Source organism: Elaeis guineensis, chromosome 3 (assembly GCF_000442705.2).
Source record: "Elaeis guineensis isolate ETL-2024a chromosome 3, EG11, whole genome shotgun sequence".
Classification (NCBI taxonomy): domain Eukaryota; kingdom Viridiplantae; phylum Streptophyta; class Magnoliopsida; order Arecales; family Arecaceae; genus Elaeis; species Elaeis guineensis.
In genome coordinates this window covers 14,724,504-14,750,012 of record NC_025995.2, presented here as the reverse complement: position 1 = coordinate 14,750,012, position 25,509 = coordinate 14,724,504, and the positions used below count along the sequence as shown (strand labels likewise).

Below are 25,509 nucleotides of genomic sequence, written 5' to 3'. Positions count from 1 at the left end.
ATCCAATCAGCTCAAGTCCAATAGTGATTTTAAATAAAATTTTTTTTTCATCAATCATACTGCTATGGCCATAGACTTGTAGACTCAGCTTCTCAAATCTCATAGGACTACTTTTTTCTATCAAGATCGATAGATCTCATTTAGATACACACGTTGCTCCCATAGCTCAACGAATTGAAGCCAACATCCACTACAAAAACTTATAATTAAGTTAATACTTATGTGTAGTCAAACTATAATAGTCTTACTGTGAGCAACTGTGATACCGCAGGTCAAAGGACCGGTCGTACAACTACAGCATCGAGATGATCACTGACAATTGAATAGAAATCCATATAATTTTTTGTATGATCACGCTCAGTACTAGTTATTCTCTAATAACTATCCGTACTTATCGCTCAGTGTCTCTACATCATAGACTAGAGACTCATCTACCTCGAAGAAAGTGAACTGTGCATCGATCTATCTGGATGGATCACCATCTCCATGACTATCCTATGATCGAGAGTAATTTAGAAATCAATCATATATATCTCTAATTCTCAACATTTGAGAATATGTATCGTAACATCAATTTCAAGAATGATTCAAGGATATATAACACTTGAATGAAAAAAAAATTATCTTTTATTGATTAAATCAATAGTTTTAAGTATAAATTTGTATCTTAGAATTAAAATATGTCAGTCAATAATTAGCTTCTAGAACATACATCTAACAGTAGTATAGCCCATCCCGGAGCCTACATGTGGCAACCTCCTCGAAGGTCCAACGGTCGACCTCCTTTTCCTCAAGAGTCTCGAATCGATGGTATGACTATAAATAAAGGATGACATGTATTAATAAATAGAATATAAATATACCAACATATCATAAATTTAAAAATTAAACACCTTTGACTTACCATGAACATCTCCCATGCAGCGTCATGAGCCCTCGTCGGTCAATTGGAGAACTCATTCATCGACCCCGGCATCAATTATCGAATGATCCTAGTAACTACACGAGACACCCCAGGCTCCCTAAATATCTTGCAAAATTAATTTTGAACAATAATATTGATTCTAAAATGGTTAAGATTTTTTAAATATATTTCTCGAAGATCTAGTACTTATGAGTATTTCTGAATGTGCACGAGCTCTCTATCCTCTGATCGAGTTGAAGGTGTAGCAACCTGGATGGGTTCTCTATCATGGCATTGAGGTTGAGAGCTGGCCGCTGCTCCATATGATTGTGAGATCAATGGTGACCCCACATCATTTGAATCTAAGAGTAGTAAAAGATCATAAAAAATATTATATCAGATAATAAAGGATAAAATAACCTAATGGAGAATTTTTAAAGTGCTAGAGTTTATCCCGTGGTGTGGATGCCGCAGAACCATATGAGCTAGCCGTATGAGAGCTCTCTCCTCTAGAGCTCTATGCTCTGGAGCTCTCTCTTTGGCTAGCATGGCTCCATCCTCTAAGAGTAGTCATCCTATAATCTCTAAAAATAAAAATAAATAGATTCATGAATTAATTATATAATTATGGTAAGTCATGTAATAATTGAAATTATGCAAGGCAAGTATGAGAAATAAATAAAACAAGCATACCACAAAGATAAAAACTACTCCATCTGTCCTAGAGTCGACTCCAATTATTCAGGAGTCAACACCCCCAGTCCTGAGATTGACTCCTACTGCATGCCAGTCTTCTCCAGCATGCCAGAGTTGACTTCTTTGACCTTGGGGTCGACTACTCATTGATCTTTTCAGGTATTTGGTACTCATCAGATTCTTCTTCTGATTCTTCCTCTTCTTCCACTGCTTCATCTTCTTATTCTTCACCTTCTTGGATAGGATTGCCCTTTAAAATAAACTCAGTATGATCTACCTCCTTATGTTGGCCATTATGTAGGAGAATTTTTGAAGCATTCAACTCTGTATCTATTAAAGACTAATGAACTCCTAATGTTTCATCTTTCTGAAAGCATTCTAGTAAATTGGGCTCTTCTTCTTCTTCTTTGAGCTTGTAATGAATGGCTCGAGATTTAATTTTATATACAGCCCATCAATCTCTTCTTCCTCTCTCTCTTGATGGAAAAGGAGTATAATACACTTGAACAGCTTGTTGAGCTAACACAAAGGGGTCGTTGATATATGCTTTTGATCCATGTTTGACTTCAATAAGTTCCATGCTGTGAATCAATCTTCATACAATTATCGGTTTCAAATCATCTACACTTAAATAGAATAACACTATTACCTCCAAGATAGGTCAACTTGATCACTTCTTCGAAGATCTATAATAGTCATTCTCCGTCTCTTTCCACCAGCTGCCTTTTATACACACATAGCTATTCATTATACTCTTATGATATCTATATTGCTGGATGTAAAATTTAAAATCATTTACATTACAGTCATTATAATATGTCACATATTTTGATGGTCTGTAGCCTAATGGTCTTAGCTTCTTAGGTATGGATTCATTTCCTTGCATGATCTACATATTATAAAAAGAATAAATTTAAAAAAATTAAAACAAATGACTAGACAATGGTCGCTTATCAATTGGTGGAATCAATTTATAAAGTTCTATAAGCACTGAGTGAAATTTCTTCCTCGCTTATCCTTGGATTATCCCATCTCAGCATCTCATCATATTGCCTATACATGCATAAGATAAGTATAGGATAATAAATGATTAAAGAGTTGAGATTGTGATGGATACTTACTCATTATATGGTTTGATTTTTATGTAGTTTAGCGAAACATATATCTCTTCCTATCAAATTTTAGTATTAGTTAATACCCAGTGAAGTTTAGCAAAACATATATCTCTGCCTGTCAAATTTCAGTATTAGTTAATATCCAGTGAACCTCGTGCCCAAATTCACAAGCAGAATAGGCAAATATTGAAATCTTTGTCTCTGATCCCTCACCACCACCATCATCATTTTGATCCACTTGAGCCTTGTCTACACTCTAAGGTTAAAGTAGTGTTGGCTGAAATTAAATTTTTTTTCAATTATGTAAGCCTCCACAATAGAATCTTTGACTCTAGCCTTATTTTTTACTTTCTTCTTGAGATGTGCTTGTATCTTTCAAATGAAGACATCCACATGTACTACACTAGTCCCTCGATCCTAGCTTCATACGTCAGATGAATCATGAGGTGCTCCATGGAGTCGAAGAACTAGGAGAGAATGTCTTTTCTAATTTACATATAGTCTCTATATTGCTAGTCTCAAGACTAGAGATGTGGTCGGCAGATAATTCGATAGCACAAATATCTCTGAAGAAAAGACTAGGCTCGATCAAAGAACTCCATATAGGATTGAAAAGGAGATCATGCCAAGTCAAAAGGAGTAATCATTGCATAAAGATATGATAGTTATGGCTCTTTAGCTCATAGAACATGCAATCTTTGATATTAACGCATCGAGCTAGATTACTCGCATAACCATTTAAAAATTTAAGATTTTTACACCATTCACATACGTCCTTCAACTGCTCCCTTGTTTAAGATGTAAGATATTTTCAGCTTCAAAAATTTTTCTGGAGACACCTCAACCAGCTCTAATAGAGAATGCTTACATATGTTCTTCATATATGCTCGGACCTTGGAGTTGTCCTTCGTTTGCCCTTGACATCTATAATAGTGTAGAAAATATTATCGAACATATTCTTCTCAATATGCGTGATGTCAAAGTTATGATGGATCAAATTGATGGACCAGTATGGCAATTTTCAGAAGATGCTATGCTTATCTAGTTATGAGTTTTACCAAACTTTTGAGATTTTTGTTTGTCAAATAGTATGCCAAACTGGACTTCATCAAGTTGGGATACCCTCTGAAATACTTCCATATCACTGAGTCGTGAGGGTGTCTCATCCTTCTCTATTTTATTCCTCTTGAAACTATCCTGCTGCTTTTGAAAATGATGATACTCGAAGAAAAATTGATGATGACAATCAAACCAGCAGGGCTTATGACTATGCTCAAGTTGAAATGCTTTTGTATTCTCCATGCAATAGGGACATACTAGCTTTTTATGAGTACTCTATCTTGACAGCATCCCATAAGCAGAAAAATCGCTAATAGTCCACATTAATACAGCCTTTGTTATAAAATTTTGCTTCTTCGATACATCAAAAGTACGTATGCCATAGGACCATCACTACAAAAAAAAAAATATTTTTGTGATGAACATTTAATGACAAAATAAAATATCATCGCTAAAAGTAAGATTTTTGCAATAAATTATAATTTCATCATAAAAAAATAATTTTTTTATGATAAAATCTCTTTTTGTCACTAGAAGCATGAGTTATTGCAATAAAATAATAATTTTGTCATAAATAATCCTCTCATTAATTCATAATTTCTTGGATTTTGATGCCAAACATATTTATGATGAAAAAATATATTTTTGTGACAAAATATTTGTCATTAAAAATTTTTAATTTGTGATAAAAAATTTATCACAAATAAAATTTTTTGAATTTAGTTTTCTATTTATAGTGACAATCACTATTATCACTTTAAATGAAATTATTATGACAAGATATTTTATCATAAAAAGTCTAAATTACTATTTAGTTTATTATCACGAAAATATTATGTTACAAAAAGTTATTATATCTTTTATATTTTTTGTGATAAATGCTTGTTTGTAGCAAAAAATTTAGATTCTCTTTTTTTTTTTTTAATATATTATGATGAAAATATGTTGTTGTAGAAAGTCAAAATATTTTTTACGATAAAAGCTTGGTTGTTAAGAAAAAGATTTTCACCTTTTGGTTCCTCTTTTTTTTTAGTTATATTTTTTTTAATATAATACTCTTTCTTCCTTAGATATGTATGATTTAATTTTTTTTAATTTTTTGGTACAAATTATATAGGATGAAATAAATTTTGTCAAAAAATCAAATACTACAAAACTATAGGTGGTTCAGATAAAATCACATTCATCGATTTATTGTGTGACATAGAACATCTGGCCGAGGAGTTCTACACGAAATATGATAGGAATAAATCTATAATTCAACATAGAATGTATAGTCAAGGACTTTTGCACCAAATAGGATAGGAATAAATCTATACGAGTGAACCTCCTAGCTACTAAATAAAAATTTCAAATAATTTCTATATTGATCCATAATATATTTATACCTAGTTTAACTCTTATATATCAGTACCCAACATAAAACCCAAGCCATCGTCTAAGCTTCCCTAGTCGACCGCTCCAAGCCCTAATGTCTAACAAATCCAAGATATATTTTGAAAATAAATCTAGATAATCTGTCAACATTACAAATTTGATAATAAATTTAAAATATATTTTTAAATTTTTAAAAATATTTTTATAATCAGCTGCTTGTCCTCGATCTGAAGATTTAAAAAAAATAAATGATTTAAATTAATAAGAGAAGATAAATTAAATATAGTTTATATTATTTAAAAAATTTAAACATATATAAGAAAAATAAATTAATAAAATTTTAATAATTATTTTACCAAAAAATCTTTATTTTTTTTTTTTCTCTGTTCTCATTCCTAATTTGGATGTCCGCTTCTTCCGCCTCCCAATTTCCCCTCCCGACGCTCCGAAAACCCAAACCTCTCGTTTCTTCCGCCTCTCCATCTCCCCTCCCCACCGCTCCCAAAACCCTCCCACCCTCCTCTTCCTCCCAACGGCTCCGGCGAAGCGAAAGCCAAGCTCGACATCGCCATCAAAATCAGTATGCTCGATCTCCTTCCCTCCCGTCTCTCCTTCTCTAAAATGCATTCTCCTCCGTTCTATCTACCTCCCCGGCCTCCGCGCCTCCCTCGACCTCTCAATCGTACCATCATCTCCCTCCAGATGATCGTGCCCTCTCAATCGCACCACCGTCCGCCGCGTCCCCCTCCCTCGACCTCTCAATCGTGACGTCGTCTGCCTCATCGTGCCCTCCGTCTCGCCCGCACCACCCTCCGCTCGCCTCACCATCCCTTGGTCACCGCCTCCGCGCATCCCTCGACCTCCCAACCACCCTTCGCACCGCCCGGAACCTCCCTACCGGCGGTTTAGGCCTGGCGACCCACTCCAGGTCTGGGTGGTCCGGCCATTGATCTTTCTTTTATTTTTTAACAAGCTGCAGACGGACATGGAGACAGCCTTCCTTGCCCATCCCACCCTCTGCCACGTCCCCCTGCTTGCCCACCTCCGCGCCTCCGTCGACCTCCCAACCATCCTTCGCACCACCCGGAACACACCTACTGGCGGTTTAGGCCTGGCATCAGCTCTGGGTCCCCCTACTCCGACTGATCGGTTTTTTTTTTTTTTTCCAATCGCATAGAGAGACGGTCCGGCAGGTCCCCTCCTCTGCCACCAGTTTTTTTTTTTTTTTTCTGGTCATTTTTCCAGCCATAGAGGGAGACGATCCGGCTGGAACCCTCCTCTATTATCGGGCACTGTTCGGGCGCCGCTCGGGCGGAGCAAATCCGGGGAAGCGTGGGGAGGGGCGAGGCCAGATTTTTTTCACAGGAGTGCATCATATTAGATTAGTTCTGATAATTAGTTTGGTGGGTTTTTTTTGTTTTGATTTTTATCTGATTTTTTTTTTGGGAATGCGCAGGTGAATTGTTGCTGTCCATGTCTTTTGCAGTAATTGAGAGGATTTGATTGTAAAAAAAGTACTAATAGAGGAAGGTGAAGTGCTTATTATCTCAATGTATGTTCATATGTGTTTTTGTTTTTCTAATTCTTAGTTATACTTTAAAAAATAGATTTATTATGTGAAATTTAGTTAGGACTGGGGCAAGAGTTGAATTGATGATAATAATATATTATTATTATAATATAATTATAAAAATATAATAATTATGATAATAATATATAATTATTATATTATAATAATATGTGAAATAATAATTGTTTTCTTAGATTGTGGTGAGTTATGGAGGTTCTTATGTCTTTTCTTCTAGTAGTATTTAATTTTTTTTATAAAAATATGATATTAAAATTTTTAGTTATACTCTAAAAGAAATTTATTACGTGATTTTTTTTTATAGGATATGGACAAGAGTTGGATTGATAATAATAATTTTTTTAGTGATAGATATAAAAAAGGTGTTAAATCCTTTCTTAAATTTGTGAAAGAAAATATGAGGTGTTCGGATGATATAGTTTTTTGTTTTTGTCGTAATTACAATAATGGGATATACAAGACCTTTAATCAAGTGAAACATGACTTATATTTGTGAGGATTTTTACTAATTTATAGAGATTGAACTTTGCATGGAGAAAAACTATCGATACATGATAGTGACAACGATATCGATGATAAAATGATGAACAGTACTGAATTTAATGAAGACTTGATAGATGACTTATATGAGTTGTTGGAAGAAATGAGGAAAGCACAATAATTTAATTATACTACTGGTGGATCACAAGCCGAATTTTCATCTCTTGATAAATTAATTAAGGATGCACAACATGAACTATACCCAGGGTTTAAGTATTCATTATCTTTTATTGTCAAAATACTTCACATAAAGTTTCTCAATAAATGGACCAATAAGTCCTTCGATATGTTGCTCTATATTTTAAAAGAGTTGCTATCAGAAGGTGCATCGTTTTTCTCATCATATTATGGGGCTAGAAAACTTCTATCTAGTATAGGATTGGGTTATGAGCTTATTGAGGTATGCAAGTATGATTGTGTGCTCTTTTAGAAGCACTATGAAATAGAGAAATACTGTCCAATATGTAAGGAACCAAGATAGAAGTTTGATGATGGTAAGGGTAGCAAGGTTCCTCACAAAATATTGCGGTATTTTTCATTAAAACTAAGATTACAAAGGCTCTTCATGTTTAGTAAGACGGCTTCATATATGAGAGCATAGTGAAAAGCATATTGAAGAGGTTGGTACCATGAGGCATCCAGCTGACACTCCTGCATGGAAGGACTTTGATAAGAAATATTCTTAATTTGCAGTAGATTCTCCTAATGTGAGGCTTGCTTTGGCTAATGATGGATTCAATCCATTTGGTCATATGAGCAACTTTTATAGCATATGGTCGGTTTTTCTTGTGCCTTATAATTTACCATCTTATGTGTTCAAAAAAGAGCCATTTCATTCCATGTTACTGTTGATTCCGGACCCATGTTCTGCTGGAAATGATATAGATATTTATATAAGGCCCTTGATGGCTGAGTTGAAGCAATTCTAGGATGAAGATGTGGAAACTTATGATTCTTATAGTGGTAAAAGATTTCAAATGCATGCAGCAGTTTTGTGAACTATAAGTGATTTTTTAGCTTATGGTTATTTATTTGGATGGGTCACGTGAGACTACAATGCTAGTCCCATATGCTTTGATATGACTGATTCACAAAAGTTAAGAGGTATGCTAGGCTATATGGGCCATCATCGTTATTTGCCTTAAGAACACCCTTGGTGTAATAATAAAACAGTATTTAATGAAAAAGTTGATCACCGCTCAAAATCCTCAGAATTATCAAAAGAACAAATGTTGTAATGGTTAGAGCACAGGATGTCTTTGATAAATTTGAGAAACATCCAAGTAAGAGAAAAAGAAAGCATGATAGTGGTGAAGAAAATTGGGTTAAGAAGGGCATTTTTTTTTGAGTTGCTATTTTGACAAAAACTCAAAATTAGACATACTCTTGATATCATGCACATAGAAAAGAACATATGTGATAATGTGTTTAGAACATTGTTAAACATTGCAAGGAAAACAAAAAACACAGAGAATGCTCGTGAAGATTTATGGGATATGAAAATAAGAAAAGAGTTGTGGATGCCAAAGGGAACAACAAATTGAAAAAGCCACCTACCTATTACATATTATCTCAAAGAGAGGAAAGCTTTTCTAGAATTCTTGAATTTCATTAAGTTTTCTGATAGATTTGTCTCAAACATATCAAGATATATTAAAGATGATAAGCTAATAGGCTTGAAGACATACAATTTTCATATTCTTCTACAGAGGCTTTTTCCAACTAGAGTTTGTAGCTATTTACGTAAAGAAGTTAACCAAGTATTGTTTGAGCTAGATGATTTTTTTTAAGAAATTCTGCTCGAACACCTTAAAAAATAGAGGACGAAGAAAAATTAGAGAGGAACATATCTATGATTTTGTTTAAGTTAGAGAATATTTTCTCCTGCCTTCTTCGATGTTATGGTACACTTAGCCATTCACTTGCCTAAGCAAGTGAAGATTATCGGACCAGTAGACTTGCAATGGATGTTTCCTTTTGAAAGGTAATTAACTTATAGTTTCTATCAATTTTAATTTAAGTACTCTGAAATAATTGGAAACTTAACTTCAACTTATTTGTTTAATTAAGGCATCTCGATTTTCTCAAAGATATGGTTAGTAACAGAGCTCGTTTCGAAGATTCAATTGCAATATATTATGAATGAATGCATGACATTTTTATCAATGTATCTCAAGGATGATGAAATCAAGTTCAATCAACCAGGAAGAAACTATGATGGAAGCCAAAACCAACAGTCTGGAGGGCTTGAAGTGTTTTCTTTAATAGCTCGTCCTTTTGGACATATTAGGCCTGAACCTAAAATTTCTTAAAAGAAATTGGATATGGCTCAATTGTATATCTTAAGTAATTGTGATGAAATCACAAAATACTTGGAGTAAAAAAAATTTAAATGTTATTTTTATTTATTTTGTTAAGTATTTTAGTATTGTTAATTAAATATTTACAAAAATAATTTATAATTTATAGGATGCACAGGTAAGAACTATTGAAGGTGAGCCATCTCAACATTAGTGAGAGACAATAGAAGTGGTTTCCTAATTGGTTTAAAAGGCATGTAAGTTGTTCATTTTCAAATAGGATAATTTAATACTCTTAGCAAAGAACTTATAACATTTATAATTTAATTTTTATATTTATTATGTAGATGAATCAATTATATAACCAAGGATGTAAAGAAGCCACAGATGAATTATGGGCATTAGTAAATGGTCCTCATAAATCTAGCACAAGATGTTACTCTGGTTGTATTATATATGAAGTTTGATTTCACACAAAAGATCGTGACAATCTTTGTAGAACTCAAAGCAGTGGATTACTTGTAGAAGGAGAATATGAAGGGAAGATGGTTGAGTTCTTTAGTTTTTTGAAGAGAGTTGCTCAACTCACATTCTTTAAAGAGTATATAGTGGTGCTATTTGAGTGCGAATGGTTTAACACTGGAAGCAGTCGAACAGTGCAAGATGATGGATAATTTATAAGCATTAATATGTGATCATGGTGGTATAAGGATTATCTTTTTGTATTACCTGATCAAGTTCAACAAGTTTTTTACATCAATGATATAAAGTTGGGCTATAATTGGCAACTCGTATAATGGGTACAATATCAACATTTGTGGAATCTTTTCAAATTAGAATTGATAGATGTGAAAGATGGGGTTGATGATGAAGCAATACAAAAATTTCAATCAAATGGGATAGTTTCAATTATTGAAAGTGGTGATGAGTCTCTTAACATATTAAATAGAGATTATATAGATCCTAATGAATTTGATGATGATATTGAAGGATCTACATCAACTAATGTTCAAGAATACGTAGATGACATTGGAGGAGATGGCAGTGATGAAGAAGATATTGATTGAGATGATATAACTGAAGAGAAAGATAATATGGAAACTGATGAAAGCATTGATAATGATCTTGATAATTAGTATAAAGATTTCATTTTGTATATGTATATTGCATTACTGAAAGTAATTTATAAAAAAAATTTTGTCTCCATGATCTTTTGTTCTTTGTGTTTATATAGTTGTGATTTATTCAAATTTTAAGTATATAATATTTTTTGTAACTATTGAGTATAATTATTTACTTATTTTATTTATCTTTCTAGTTTCTTTATAGATTTATGACAGGACCTGAAAGAGGCTGATACAAGCGACCAAAGAATTTATCTTCATCAAATGCTGATATAGTAGGTCGAGAAGAAGATGTTATAATGCCTACTTCAATTCCAGCATCCACTATGTCTATATTACCAAATAGCAATGAGATGTCTCCTGTTACAAATACCACTAGAAGAGATCTCAGTCCTCCTACTTTAAGAGGTAGTGAAAGTGAGTATATATATATATGTATAAATAAATGATTATATCTATTTAAAATATTATATTTTATAAATATAATTTTATATTTATATAATAATTATATGCATACTTGATATTGACTATATTTATATTTCTAGATTATTTCTTATCTAGGAGAGATCGTGGCACATCATGATGCATAGTATTGGATAAGAAAGTCAGTAAGGTTGTCACTTATATCCTTCATTACTATATTAGTACATGAATTATTTGTATATGCTTTACTATTTGAATTTTAAAAGATAATTTTTGATTTAACTTTACAGCTTGGGTATAAGATGAGGATTGAATTTGGTGAAGGAGAATGTATACCATTGGAGAATGATGCAGACTTTATAAGAGGAGTTGGATTTATTGTTAAGATATGTACACTTCTTCATGGTGTAAGAAGATGAAAAAAAATTTTAAAGGAACAAAAAAAAATTTATTATCCACACTTGAAGGTTATTATAATTTTTATATTAGTTATGTTCATTTTTCATTTAGTTTTATTATTAATGTATAAAAAAAGTTGTTTAAGTGATATTATCATTAATTATTTCAGAGATGATTTGAAATTACAGATTGGCCAACTCCACATGTGAAGGAATGTGTTTGCAAAACATTCCAAATCCATTATAAGCATTGGAGGAACACACTCAACAAGGAATATAAGAAGCTAATGGCAAAAGGTATAAATCCATGAGAAAAGTCTCCACGCCCAAAAGTTGGATTGGAAGATTGACTTTCTATGTGTGATCGAATAGAAGATGATGATTTTAAGATAGTAACTCATATGATAAAATATATTTATATATTTTTTATTTTTTTATTTAATTTTTTATTTATTATTGTAGAAGCCATCACAAACAAACTCAAGTAATCGTTTGCAACTCCCATACAGTCATACTTCAGGCTCTAGGACCTTTCTTAGTCGGCTTCGAGAAATGATAATATAATATTTTTAGTATTTTTGTGCTTTTGAAATATTTAATATACATTAAAATTAATGAATTATTTTTTTTATTCTAACTTTATAAGGAGAATCCAAGTGTGGTTGGTCTCTTCAAGGATACACACACAAAGAAGGATGGTCAAGAATTCGTTGATGAACTTACTCAATCAAAATTTGTAAGTATAAGTACACTATTTTTATATTTTTTATTTATAAAAAAAATTATCTTGAGATCTAAATTTTCTTTGAAAACTTCACAGAATGAAATGACTGAATTAAGACAACAACCTTTGGAGGAAGGTATAGATCAAAGGTTAGAAAATCAGATTTTGGTTAGTATGCTTGATCAGAAGTTGGGATATTTAAGAGGGATGGGACATAGCATTAAAGTTAGAAGCTCAAGTTCGTCCTACATATCAAGCTCACATGATAATAAGCTGAAAAATTGACTTGCTACTACCGAGTCTCAACTAGAAAGAGCCGATGAGAAGATTGCCACATATGAAGAAAAAATGAAGACTTATGAAAATCAAATGAAAGAATTCCAGCAATTTATGAGAGAGATGTGGCATGATCGGGCTTAATAGTCTACTTTTTTGATGGTAAAGTCACTTATTTACTATCTTTTAGCTATAATAATTTAATTATTATAATTGTTGATTGTTTGTGATGGCAATTTGAAAATTAAAAGTTCATATGGTTGTTATGGTGGTGGTTGGATGGTTATAAAATGGTTATGATGGTAGTAGTTTGTTGGATTTGTGTTCTAGAAGTCAATTGTTGATTGACACATTATGTAATTTTTGGACCTATACTTGTACTTATAATTTTTTATTATCAATAAAAGATTTTTTTTTCCAATCATGTTTGTGTGTCCATGATTTGTCTTAGAAATTAACAAAGATGATTTTTGTATATTCTTAAAGAGTTAAAAATTTGAGACATACAGTAATTACTGATTAATTTTTAAATACTCTCGATCAAAGGATCGTCACGGAGGATAGTGATCAATCCATTTGAGATCGGTGCACGGTTCACCTCCCTTATAGACAGATGAGTCTTAGGTCTGTGGTGTAGAGATATTGAGGTGAAGGTGTAGGTGGTTGTTAGAGAATGATTTGCATTGAGCATGATCAACATGAGAACCACATAGATGTCTACTCACTCGTCAGTGGTCTTCTCGATGCTATAGTGGTGTGAGTGATTTTTTGACCTGCGATCTCATTGGCTATTCGCAGTGAGGCTATTGAATTTGATTGCACGTTCTCTTTGTTCCTAGCCATTTGGATCCTTACTGTGTATGTTGGCTTCAGTAGATTCAGATTCACTGTTTACAGTAGGATGCATCTAGATGGAATCTATCAACCTTGGTAGAAAAGGAGAAGTCCTATGTGATTTGTGAGATTGAGTTCAAAAAATCTTTGGTCAAAGCAAGTGTGAATACTGAAAATTTTTTTTATGAGATTCACAAATGATCTCGAGTCGAGCCAATTTAGCATATGATTGACGGTGGGGTCTGATGATCTCTCAATGACCTTCGTCAAGTCGGAACTCACGATAGAAGGACTGAACCATACGATAACTGTACCTAGAGATTCATACTTTTATCCTACTGGATTATCACTATATACTGCTAGATGTCACTAGTAGATTGTGAGACTCATCGAACGTCATCCTGATGATCGATAGCTCTCAAAAGATAGAATTAGAAATGTTCCAATCCATTGAAAAGAGTTTCGATGATATTGTGATAGAGATCACAATATATCTCACTATCAGATAGAATGGAACCTATGGGGTCACATATTAAGAAATTTAATCTCGAATTCACCAATTGGACTTATGAAGTTCCAATTGGATTAGGATTTATTGAAATCCTATTAGGTTTATGAGAAACATGCTAGCACACAGTTAAACTTAATTCTTCTTGGAACTTTGATTTGATCAAGTCCATAGCCTTGAACCTAATCGAAATTCATTTGGATTTAATTGGGCTCTTAATTATGAGCCCAAGAGGATTTGATAAAGTCAATTAGTTGACATAATTATCTTAATATTATCTCTTCTTTATCTCCTAATTATCTCTAAGTATGCCTATGAAATGGATGGAAGAATATGTGGCGTATCTTTTTCTTTTTGAAAATTATTGGGCACCATATTCTAGAGGGGTCCATCCCCTTTTATGTGTCATGGCGTGAAGGAGAGAGAGTGGGGTCCACACCCCATCTCTTTTGACTAGAGATCCCTTTGTAGGGTGCCAACTCTTGGCGCCCCAACCACCTGACATGTATTCTATGGATACTTGTTGTATATACTTAAAAGGACTGATTAATTACCATTTATATCTAATTTTATTTGGTATAAATTAGATTGAAAGATAGAGGATTTTTATGAGATAACAATCTATCTTTTTAAGTTGATTGGGTTCCTAATATGTGTTAGGACAGTGTCTATATATAAAGGATGGTCTCTAGAATTTCATAAAATAATTTTTTTATCAACAAAAACTCTCTCTCTCTCTCTCCATCTCCATGCCTCCTCTCATCATTTTTTTCCTTTCTACGCTCAAAAATTGGGTGCTCTCTCTTCCACACGCCTAGAAGGAGTTGATCTCGCAGTTAAGATCAAAGGAGTTGATCAAAGTCTTCAAAATTGAGGTTCTTTTTAAGAAGAAGAATCTTATATGAGAAAAAAAAATTTGAGATCGATCTCGATAGATATCTGTAGAGGTCGGACACATGTGTGGCTCAATCTTTTACGAATTCGAGATCATCAATAGCGGTGAATTTCTACCCGTGCAAAGATAATGAGATCTGATCTCATAATTTTTTTTTAAATTCTAAATTGATAATATGTACTTTCCTTAGGCTTGGATAGGTTTAGATCTGGTATCTAGCATGTGGGGTTAAAAGATTTAACTCGTTTTATTTTTCGCTGCATATTTTCAAAGTTTTTAAAATCTACACATGCTGCCTACCTAGTTTTCTAACAGTGGTATTAGAGCCATCGATTTTGAAAATACATATGATCTAGTTTTTAGATTAGATCTGAAAATTTTAATAATTTAAAATTAATTTTGTATTGATATAAGGTTATCCTAGTATAGAGTTTACCCCATATATTGCAAAGGTTGTCCTAGCACAAGATTGATTGATTTTAAAAAATTATTTTTAAAATAATTAAATCAAATCTTTTAGATCTGAAAATTAATATATGTGATATGTGTTTAGATCTAAAATTATAATGATTAAAAATTCACATCAAACTGATATAAGGTTGTCTTGATATAGGGTTTATCCCCTATACTGTAAAGATTGTCCTAATTTGATGTAAATCGATTTTTGAAAATATATTTTTGAAATATTTTGATCATTATTTCAAATCTGATTTTATACATATTTAATATATATAAATTTAGTTTTAGATCTGAAATTAATATATATGTGATGCATATTTGATTTAGATCTGAAACTACATATATTCGATATATGAAACTAGGTTTAGATTTGAAACAGTTTCAAGATCATAAGTTATTAATTGCATGCAATGAAATATAATCTAAAAATTATTTTTAGATCTGAAATTATATTGTTGCATGTGGGTATGGGTTGAACAAATTAGGTCTAAGTGAACAAACTATAATTAGGATCTAATTGATTAGATCTGGCTAGAACCCATCTTTGATTTTGAGCAGTTAATTGAACTTAATCGATGGATGATTAGGATTAGAACAAAGGGGCTCAAAATCAATTTTAGTTGTAGTTGGTCGTATCGATTCATATTTTGATGTGAGTTGATTGACTTAAAATCGAATTTGGCTCAGTGGTTCGGGCTCGTCTCAATAGGTTAATCTAATCGATTCTAATCGATCAATTTGATATCTAAGGCAAGTATTTAGATTTTGGTTATTTAATTGGTTCCATTGTCTGATCTGATCAATTTTGATTGGTGTCTAAGAAAAGCAATAGGGAGACCCCCATGCATCTTAATTTACCTGGCCTCTTGGGAGATTCAGTTTTGTGTTAGGTTACTTGTTGACCCGAGTTCACCCATGCCAACTAGGATGGTTAGACATATTAATGTGCTGACCTAATTTAATCAGTCGGATATCAGATCTACTGATTTAGAAGAGATCTAAACCTAAATCTTCTCATTAAATATTAAGTCTAGAGGTCTTCCATCATTATAGAGATGTGGGTACCTTCCTGACGTTGATCGTTCTCGACTGGTTATAGTGGTTCGGTTGCATCGAGAAGGTACAACCACTCTATTAACATTTGATATCTCGAGGTAGAGATGGGGTTGGACCTAATAACTATTAGGTGAGGGTCCCAATGATGGCTTTGCGTCCACTAATGAACGATGGGTCTAACTTAACTAAGGAATGTACCGACAACTGTTAGGTGAGGCCACAGGACTTAGAGACCAAGTCCACTGTATCTTGCTTAGAGAAGCAATGGACAAAGTATTATCCACTCATCGGTCTATACTCACCAATAACTTTTAGGTGAGGTGTGTATAGATTAATGGAACTGTAGTACCCACTTGAAACTGATTGTGTATAGATTTTCGTTTCTCTACCTGAGGAGTGTGGGAGATTTGAAAAAATAGTAAGAGCCTTTGTTTGTTTTTAAAGTTTCTAGAATAAATATTTTTATAAGTACAAAATCTAACTAGAAACTGTTCTCTCTGCAGATAACCATGTCGAGTTCAAACCCCTTAGCCCGAATCCTTGATACAAATAGATTGACCGGCATCAATTATAAAGACTGGCTCCGAAATTTGAGAATTATTCTCAATTTTAAAAAGCTCATCCATGTCCTCGATCAGGAAGCACCTGCATTTTCTGCTCGCCCATCCGCTGATCAACAAGCTGCACTTGAGAAGTGGATGGATGAAGATAACAAGGTGAGTGCTATTTCTTAGCATCCATGTCTGATCTTCAGCAACAGCATGAAGATATGAGGATTGTCAAGGAGATGCTGGTTCACCTACAAGAGTTGTATGGTGAACAGAGTCGCACGGCTCGCTTTGAGGTCTCCAAAAGACTTTTCAGAGCGAAGATGCGTGATGGGTAGGCCGTCAATGATCATTGTTTGACAATGATCAAGGATATAAAGGAGCTTCAGAAGCTCGAGATGAATATGGATAAGGAATTGCAAGTGGATCTGATCCTCTAATCTTTTTCTGATTTATATGGACAGTTCATCATGAACTATCATATGAAAAAAATTGATGCTACTTTGCCAGAGTTATTGAATTTGCTAGTGACTACAGAAGGCATCTTGAAAAGTTTAAGGGGCATAGTTTTGGCTGTGGAGTGGGCTTCCTTCAAAAGGAAGTCTTCTTTCAAGAAGAAGAAAAATCCGCAAAGAAGCAGAAGAACGAGGCCAAGTCCAAGAAACAGATTCTGAAGAAGGTTGACGACAAAGAAAAATGTTTCCATTACAATGTCCAAAGCCACTGGAGAAAGAACTGTCCGGCCTACTTGACGACTATCAAAAGCAGGAAGAAGGATAGGTCTTTTGAAAGTACATCGAGTTGCTCGTTATTGAAACTAATCTAATGATTTCCTCTTCTTTTAGTTGGGTTCTTGATTCTGGTTCAGATGCTCATTTATGCATTTCAATGCAGGATCTTGAAGAAGTTAGGGGGCTGAGGGAAGGCGAGATCACTCTCCGAGTCGACAATGGAACAAGGATTACTACTGTGGCCATCGAGACCTACCCTCTGCAACTACCGTTAGGATTTAGTTTGCTTTTAAAAGACTGTTTCTATATACTTGTAGCCAATAGGAATTTGATTTCTATCTCTGTACTGGTACAAGATAATTATAATTTTTATTTCAATAAAGATATGTATTTTATTTTTTTTGAAAATAAACTTGTGGCACGTGCTTTCTTGATTGATGGTCTTTACCATTTGCATATGGATGTAAGTGTAAATATTAACGAGCAAATAGTGAATACCATAGGGTCTAAGAGATTTAGAGATAGGTTCAACCAAAAGTATCTGTGGCACCTTAAGCTAGGCCATATTAGAGAAGACAGACTCATCAAACTAGAGAAAGATGGTCTTCTTGGATCATTGACTTTCGAGTCTTATTCAATCTGTGAATCGTGTCTTCAAAAAAAAATGATCAAGCTACCCTTTATGGGACAAGGGGAAAGGGCCATTGAGATATTAGCCCTGGTACACACTAACGTATATAGTTCATTTGATGTACAAGCCAGGGGTGGCTATATCTACTTCATAACCTTTACTGATGATTATTCATGGTATGGGTTCGTATATCTGATGCACTGACAATCTGAAGCCTTTGAAAAGTTCATAGAATTTAGACATTAAGTAGAAAAATAGATCGAAAAAATCCATAAAGATTCTTCGATCAGATCGAGGAGAATATCTTAGTAGAGAATTTCAGACCTATCTCAAAGATAATGGCATAGTCTCATAGTGGACATCTCCAGGGATGTCTCAACTCAATGGAATATCTGAAAGGAGGAATCAGATCCTATTAGATATGGTCTGATCCATGATGAGCTTCACAAACCTTCCTGACTTTCTCTAGAGACATGTTTTGCTTTTTGCGATTCATCTCTTGAATCGGATTTCCTCTAAATCCATTCCTACCATACCATATGAATTCTGGCATGGTAAGAAGCCAACTCTTAGGTACCTCAAGATTTGAGGATGTCCGGCCCATGTCAAGTGATAGCAGGCGGACAAGTTAAAGGCTAGGTCCTTTAGGGCTCGTTTTATAGGGTATCCTAAGGAAACAATTCGATACTACTTCTATCTTCCTGAGGATCACAGTGATTATGATCCGTCATACCGTCTTCTTGAAAAAAGAGTTTATCCAAGATGGAGATAGTGGGAGAAAGATTGAGCTCAAAGAAAAAGTCTCTGAAGAGCATCAAGTCCAAGGATTTGAACCCAATAATGAGCTAGTAGATGTGATACCTCCTCTCCCTCATAAATCAAGTAGGGTCTCTCGTCTTCTTGAAAGATACTTAGTTTATAGAAGATTTAGAGGAAGCATTCCTTATGGGAGATAGGGACATTAGGAATGATCCTAAAACCTACGATGAGACAATGTTAGATATAGACTCCAAGAAATGGATGGATGCGATGAAGTCAGAAATTGACTCCATGCATTCCAACCAAGTTTGGTCCTTAGTAGATCCACCTGAAAGTATAGTACCTATTGGGTGTAAATGGATTTACAAAAGAAAGATTGGGTCAGATGGTAAGGTAGGGATCAATAAGGCAAGGCTAGTCACGAAAGGTTATAGTCCATGCGAAGGCATCGACTATCATGAAATCTTTTCGTCCGTAGCCATACTGAAATCCATCCATACTCTGCTTGCCATAGCAGTTTTTTATGATTATGAAATCTGACAGATGGATGTGAAGACTGCCTTCCTAAATGGATATCTTGAAGAAGATATTTATATGGAGCAGCCTCTGGGTTTCACATCCAGTGATAGTGATCACAAGGTCTGCAAGCTGCAAAGATCCATATATGGACTCAAGCAAGCATCTCGGAGTTGGAACACTCGCTTCAATTATGTGATTAAAATATTTGATTTCATCAAAAATGAAGAGGAGCCATGTGTATGCAAAAAGGTTAGTGGGAGCGCTGTCATATTCCTTGTATTGTACGTAGATAACATCCTTCTGATTGGGAATGATATTCCCATACTGACATCGGTCAAAGAATGGTTGTCGAAAGAGTTCACCATGAAAGATTTAAGAGAAACTTTCTACATTCTTGGTGTAAAGGTCTATAGAGATAGATCTAAGAGAATGATAGGACTCTCACAGCATATGTACATAGAGGAGGTGCTGAAAAGGTTCAGCATGAAAAACTCTAAGAGGGATTTTTTGCCCCTTAGACACGGCATTCATCTCTTCAAGAAGATGTGCCCTGACACACCTAAGGAGATCCAATGTATGAGCAAGATCTCTTATGCTTCGACAATAGGGGGTCTCATGTATGCCATGTTATGTACATGCCTTGATATAGCACTTGCCATGAGTGTCACGAGTAGATATTAGGTGAATCTAGGTGAAGAATACTAGATTGCTGTTAAAAATATCCTTAAGTACTTGAGAAGGACTAAGGATTTGATGTTGGTCTTTGGTGGAGGATCGGAGCTGAAAGTTGAGAGATACATTGATTCAAACTTTATGACTGATGTCGATGATAGAAAGTCTACATCATGATATATCTTCTTGTGTAATGGTGGTGCGGTTAGCTAGAAAAATTTCAAGCAGCCGATCATTGCAGATTCGACCATAAAAGTCGAGTACATCACTGCCTTTGCTGCTAAGGAAGCCTTTTGGTTCAAGAAGTTTATTGTAGAGCTGGATGTAATGCCATCAGATGCCATTGCACTGCACTGCGACAACAACGGTGCCATAGCTTTTGCTAAGGAGCCCAGATCTCATCAGAAGTTCAAGCACATAGAGCGGTGATTTCACATCATATACGAATATCTCGAGAAAAAATTCGGCGAGGTGCAGAGAGTCGACTCTGCACTGAATGTGGCAGACCTGCTGACCAAGCCTCTCAGCCAGTAGAAGATCGAAGCTCACCTTGAGAAGATGGGTCTTAGGTATATGGCCAATTAGCTTTAGGTTAAGTGAGAGTTTGTTGGATTTGTGACCTAGAAATCAATTGTTGGCTGACACATTATGTAATTCTTGGGCCTATACTTGTACTTGTAATTTTTTATTATCAATAAAGAACTTTTTCTTTCCAATCATGTTTGTGTGTCTATGATTTGTCCTAGAAATTAACAAAGATGATTTTTGTATATTCTTAAAGAGTTAAGAATTTAAGACACATTAATTAGTAGTTAATTTCTAAATGCTTCCGATCAAAAGATCATCACAGAGGATAGTGATCAATCTATTTGAGATCGGTGCACGGTTCACCTTCCTTATGGGTAGATGAGTCTCAAGTCTGCGGTGTAGAAATACTGAAGTGAAGATGCAGGTGGTTGTTAGAGAATAATTTGTACTAAGCGTGACCAACACGAGTACTACATGGATGTCTACTTACTCGTCAGTGATCTTTTCGATGCTGCAGTGATGTTAGTAGTCTTTTGACCTGTGGTGTCACTGACTATTCATAGTGAGGCTACTGAATTTAACTGCACGTTCTCTTGGTCCCTATCCATGCAGATTTTTACTGTGTATGTTGACTTCAGTAGGTTCAGGTTCACTGTTTGAAGTAGGATGCACATAGATGGGACTATCGATCTTGGTAGAAAAGGAGAAGTCCTATGCGATTTGTGAGACTGAGTTCAGAAAGTCTTTGGCTAAAGCAAGTGTGAATACTAGAAAAGAGTTTTCACGAGATTTATAAATGAACTCGAGTTGAGCCAATCTAGCATATGACTCATGATGGGGTCTGACGAGCTCTCCATGACCTCCATCAAGTCGGAGACTCATGATAGAAGGACTGAATTATACGATAACTGCACCTAAGGGTTTGTACTTTCATCCTACTGGGTTGTCACTATATACTGCTAGGTGTCACTGGTAGATTGTGAGACTCATCGGACATCATCTTGATGATCGATAGCCCTCGAAGGGTAGAATTGAAATGTTTCAATCCATCGAAAAAAGTTTCGATGATATTATGATAGAGATCACAATATATCTCACTACCAGATAGAATGAAATCTATGGGATCATACATTAAGGGATTTAATCTCAAATTTATCAATTAGGCTTATGAAGTTCTAATTGGGTTAGAATTTATTGAAATCCTATTAGGTTTATGAGAACCATGCTAGCACACGATTAAACTTAATTCTTCTCAAGACTTTGATTTGATCAAGTCCATAGCCTTGAATCTAACCTAAATTTATTTGGGTTTAATTGGGCTCTTAATTGTGAGCTCAAGAGGATTTGATTAAGTCAATTAGTTGGCATAATTATTCTAACATTATCTCTTCTTTATCTCCTAATTGTCTCTAAGTATGCCTGTGGAATAGATGGAAGAATATGTGGTGCATCTTTTTTTTTAGAAAATTATTGGACGCCATATCCTAAAAAGGCCCACCTTCTCTTATGTGTCATGGCCTGGAGGAGAGAGAGTGGGATCCACACCCTAGCTCTTTTGGCTAGAGATCCCTTTGTGGGGCGCCAAGAGTTGGCGCCCCAACCACTTGACATGTATTCCATGAATGCTTGTTGTATATACTTAAAAAAACTGATTAATTATTATTTATATCTGATTTTATTTGGCATAAATCATATTTAAAAGGTAGAAGATTCTTATGAGATAAGAATCTACCTTTTTAAGTTGATTGGGTTCCTAATATGTGTCAAGACAATGTCTATATATAAAGGGTGGTCTCTAGGGTTTCATAGAATAAATTTTTGATCAACAAAAACTCTCTCTATCTCCATCTCCACGCCTCCTCTCATCATTTTCTTCCTTTCCACACCCAAAAGTTAGGTGCTCTCTCTCTTCCACACGCTTAGAAGAAGTTCTGGTGACTTAGAGATCAAGGATCGAGGAGAAGAAGAAGAAGGCTACAGATCAAGGAGTTGATCTCGCAGTTAATATCAAAGGAGTTGATCAAAGTCTTCAAAATCAAAGTTCTTCTTGAGAAGAAGAATCTCATATGAGAAGAAAAAGTTCGAGATTGATCCCGATGGATATCCGTAGAGGCCGGATATGTATGCAGCTCCACCTTCTATGAATCCGAGATCATCAATAGTGGTGAATTTCTATCCACGCAAAGGTAATGAGATCTGATCTCATAATTTTTTTTTAAATTCCATATTGATAATATGTGCTTTCTTTGGGCTTAGGTAGGTTTAGATCTGGTATCTAGCATGTGGGGTTAAAAGATTTAATCCATTTTATTTTTCACTGTCTGTTTTCAAAGTTTTTGAAATCTACACATGCTACCTACCTGTTTTTCTAACATGGTTGTGGTGGTTGTCATTATTGTGTTTTTAAATAGATAGATGTATTAATATGGATACATATTGTATTACTTGTGGTGACTTAAATGGTTATAGAATGGTTATGGTAGTAGTGGTTGTGATGGTGGTTGTCACTTATGGATATTTTTGAATAGATAGATATATTGGCATCGCTATATGTTGTAGTACTTGTGATTGTTTAAATAGTTATAAAATGGTTATGATGGTAATGGGTGTAGTATAGTAGTTGTCATTATTATATTTTTGAATAGGTAGATGTATTAGCATGATTATATGTTATATTACTTATGCTTGCTTGGATAGTTATAGAATGATTGTGGTGGTGGTTGTCATTATTGTCTAGTTGTGGTTATTTAATGTTTACAATGATTTTATACAAATTAATACAAAATATCTTATATGCATGCTTAAAGATTTTCTAATTTTACATATATGTTTATGTTGTTCTAATTTTTTGTATTGTAGGTTGTTGAGAAGGGAATTGACTTGCATGGGAGCTTTATGGAAGCTTGATGGCTATTATGGTTGAGAAGGAATTTGATTTACATTGGAGCTTTGTGGAAGCTTTATTTATGGCTTTGTGGTTATTGATTAAGACTTGGACATTTCATAACTTTATGGGAGTTGTATGAGACCTATCATTTTGTTTGTGAACTTTTGTTATGAAGACGATATATGAAGGAACATGTTAGAATTTTTATATGACTATGTATTTGAAGGATATTTGAATTATTATGAATAGATTAATTAATTTAAATTTTAGTATTTTTTTTCTTATTTGAAGAAAAAATAGTAGGTTAATTTTTTTTATGACAACAAATTTTGTTACTAATAGCAGGTTAATTTTTTGTGATAATAAGTTTTGTTACTAAAAATTATTTTTCAATGATAGGTTAACATTTTGTGACGATAAATTTTATCACTAAAAAATATTTTACTAGCATATTAACTTTTTGTGACAATAAATTTTATCATTATAAATTATTTCTAAATTATATATTAAACTTTTTATCACAAAATATTTTGTCATTAAAACTATTTTTTTGGTGACAAAATATTTTATTGCTTAAAGTGTATATCCTATTTTACTAAAAATTTTATTATGATAAAAATATGTTGTTGTGATATTTAATTTTTAGTGATAAAAATATTTTGTTGCATAAAATTTATACTCAAGAATCTATTGTGGCAAAATATTTTGTTGCAAAATAAAATTTTTAGCAATAATATATTTTTTCACAAAGCTAGATTTTTAGTGATAAAAAATTTTTATCACTTAATAATGCATGTAAAATAAACTCTTACTATTTTTAGCGATGAAAATATTTTTTATGATAAAATTTTATATTTTTTGTGATAAAATATTTATCGCTATTTGAGATTTTTTTTTGTGATAAAATACTATTTTATTACTAAAAGTATATTTTTTATGACAGAACAAGTTTTGTCATAAAAAGTCAGTCATGACTTATTATGACGGAGCTTTAGCAATAATTTTGTAATGATTTTTTTCATCGCAAAAGGTTTTAGGAACAAAAAATGAATTTTTTGTGACAAATTTTTTTGTCGTAATTTTTTTTTTGTAGTGCATAAGAATTTTAGCTTATCGATAAAAGGTCATAGATATACATCAATGCTTCTACTAAGGTGTCGTGGTCCAAGAATGACTAACATAAGAAAGAAGTTATGTTCTTTTATGCACATCCCAGATGATATATTGTGTGGAGTAATAAAGACTGATCAATATGAATAAGAAGCTGCTACATAACTGAACGGTGTAAACCCATCGATAGATAGATCCAGTCTGATATTGCATGACTTTTGAGCAAATAAAGGATGACAAGCATCAAATTTTTTTTATGCCTTATTGTCTAATGGATGAGTCATTATATCAGAGTACTTGCGACTCTCTTCTTTATGCCATCTCATTTGTCCGGCAATATTTTTGGACAAGTACAGCCTTCAAAGCCTAGGAGTGAGGAGAACATATCGAAGAACTTTGTATGGTATGTTCTTTTGATTTCTATCCTTTTGCCTCGACTTAAATTGACTTTCACCACATACATCACATGAGCTCTTCAATTGGTCCTCCTTATAGAAAAGCATGCAACATTACGACATGCATGTATTTTCTCATATCCCATGCCTAACCCTTTCACTATTTTTTTTGAGACATAGAAACTCCCAACAAGTTTCTTATCCTTCGGTAGCATTTTCTTTATGATTGGTGCTATTCTATCATAACAGTTGACCATTATATTAAACTCGATCTTCAAGTTCAACAACTTTGACACAGCTGATAATATAGTGCGTGTTTCACATCCCGACTATGACATCCCGAATCAAGAATGTGGTGACTTAAGGAACTTGCATTCGTATTTAGCATTCATTCATATATATATATATATATATGGCATAGCATTACATTCATGATGTATTTGAATATTTAAA

The 25,509-nt window shown here is 33.8% G+C and overlaps 1 long non-coding RNA gene across 1 annotated transcript; it reads left to right on the top strand.

The window, feature by feature from the left end:
• Positions 1-5,588: 5,588 nt before the first annotated feature.
• LOC114912840 (uncharacterized) lies at positions 5,589-23,815 on the top strand. The gene is made up of 3 exons (XR_012139461.1): positions 5,589-5,731; positions 6,608-6,681; positions 23,524-23,815. It is a non-coding gene; the product is annotated as an uncharacterized lncRNA (long non-coding RNA).
• The last annotated feature ends 1,694 nt before the right edge of the window (positions 23,816-25,509 follow it).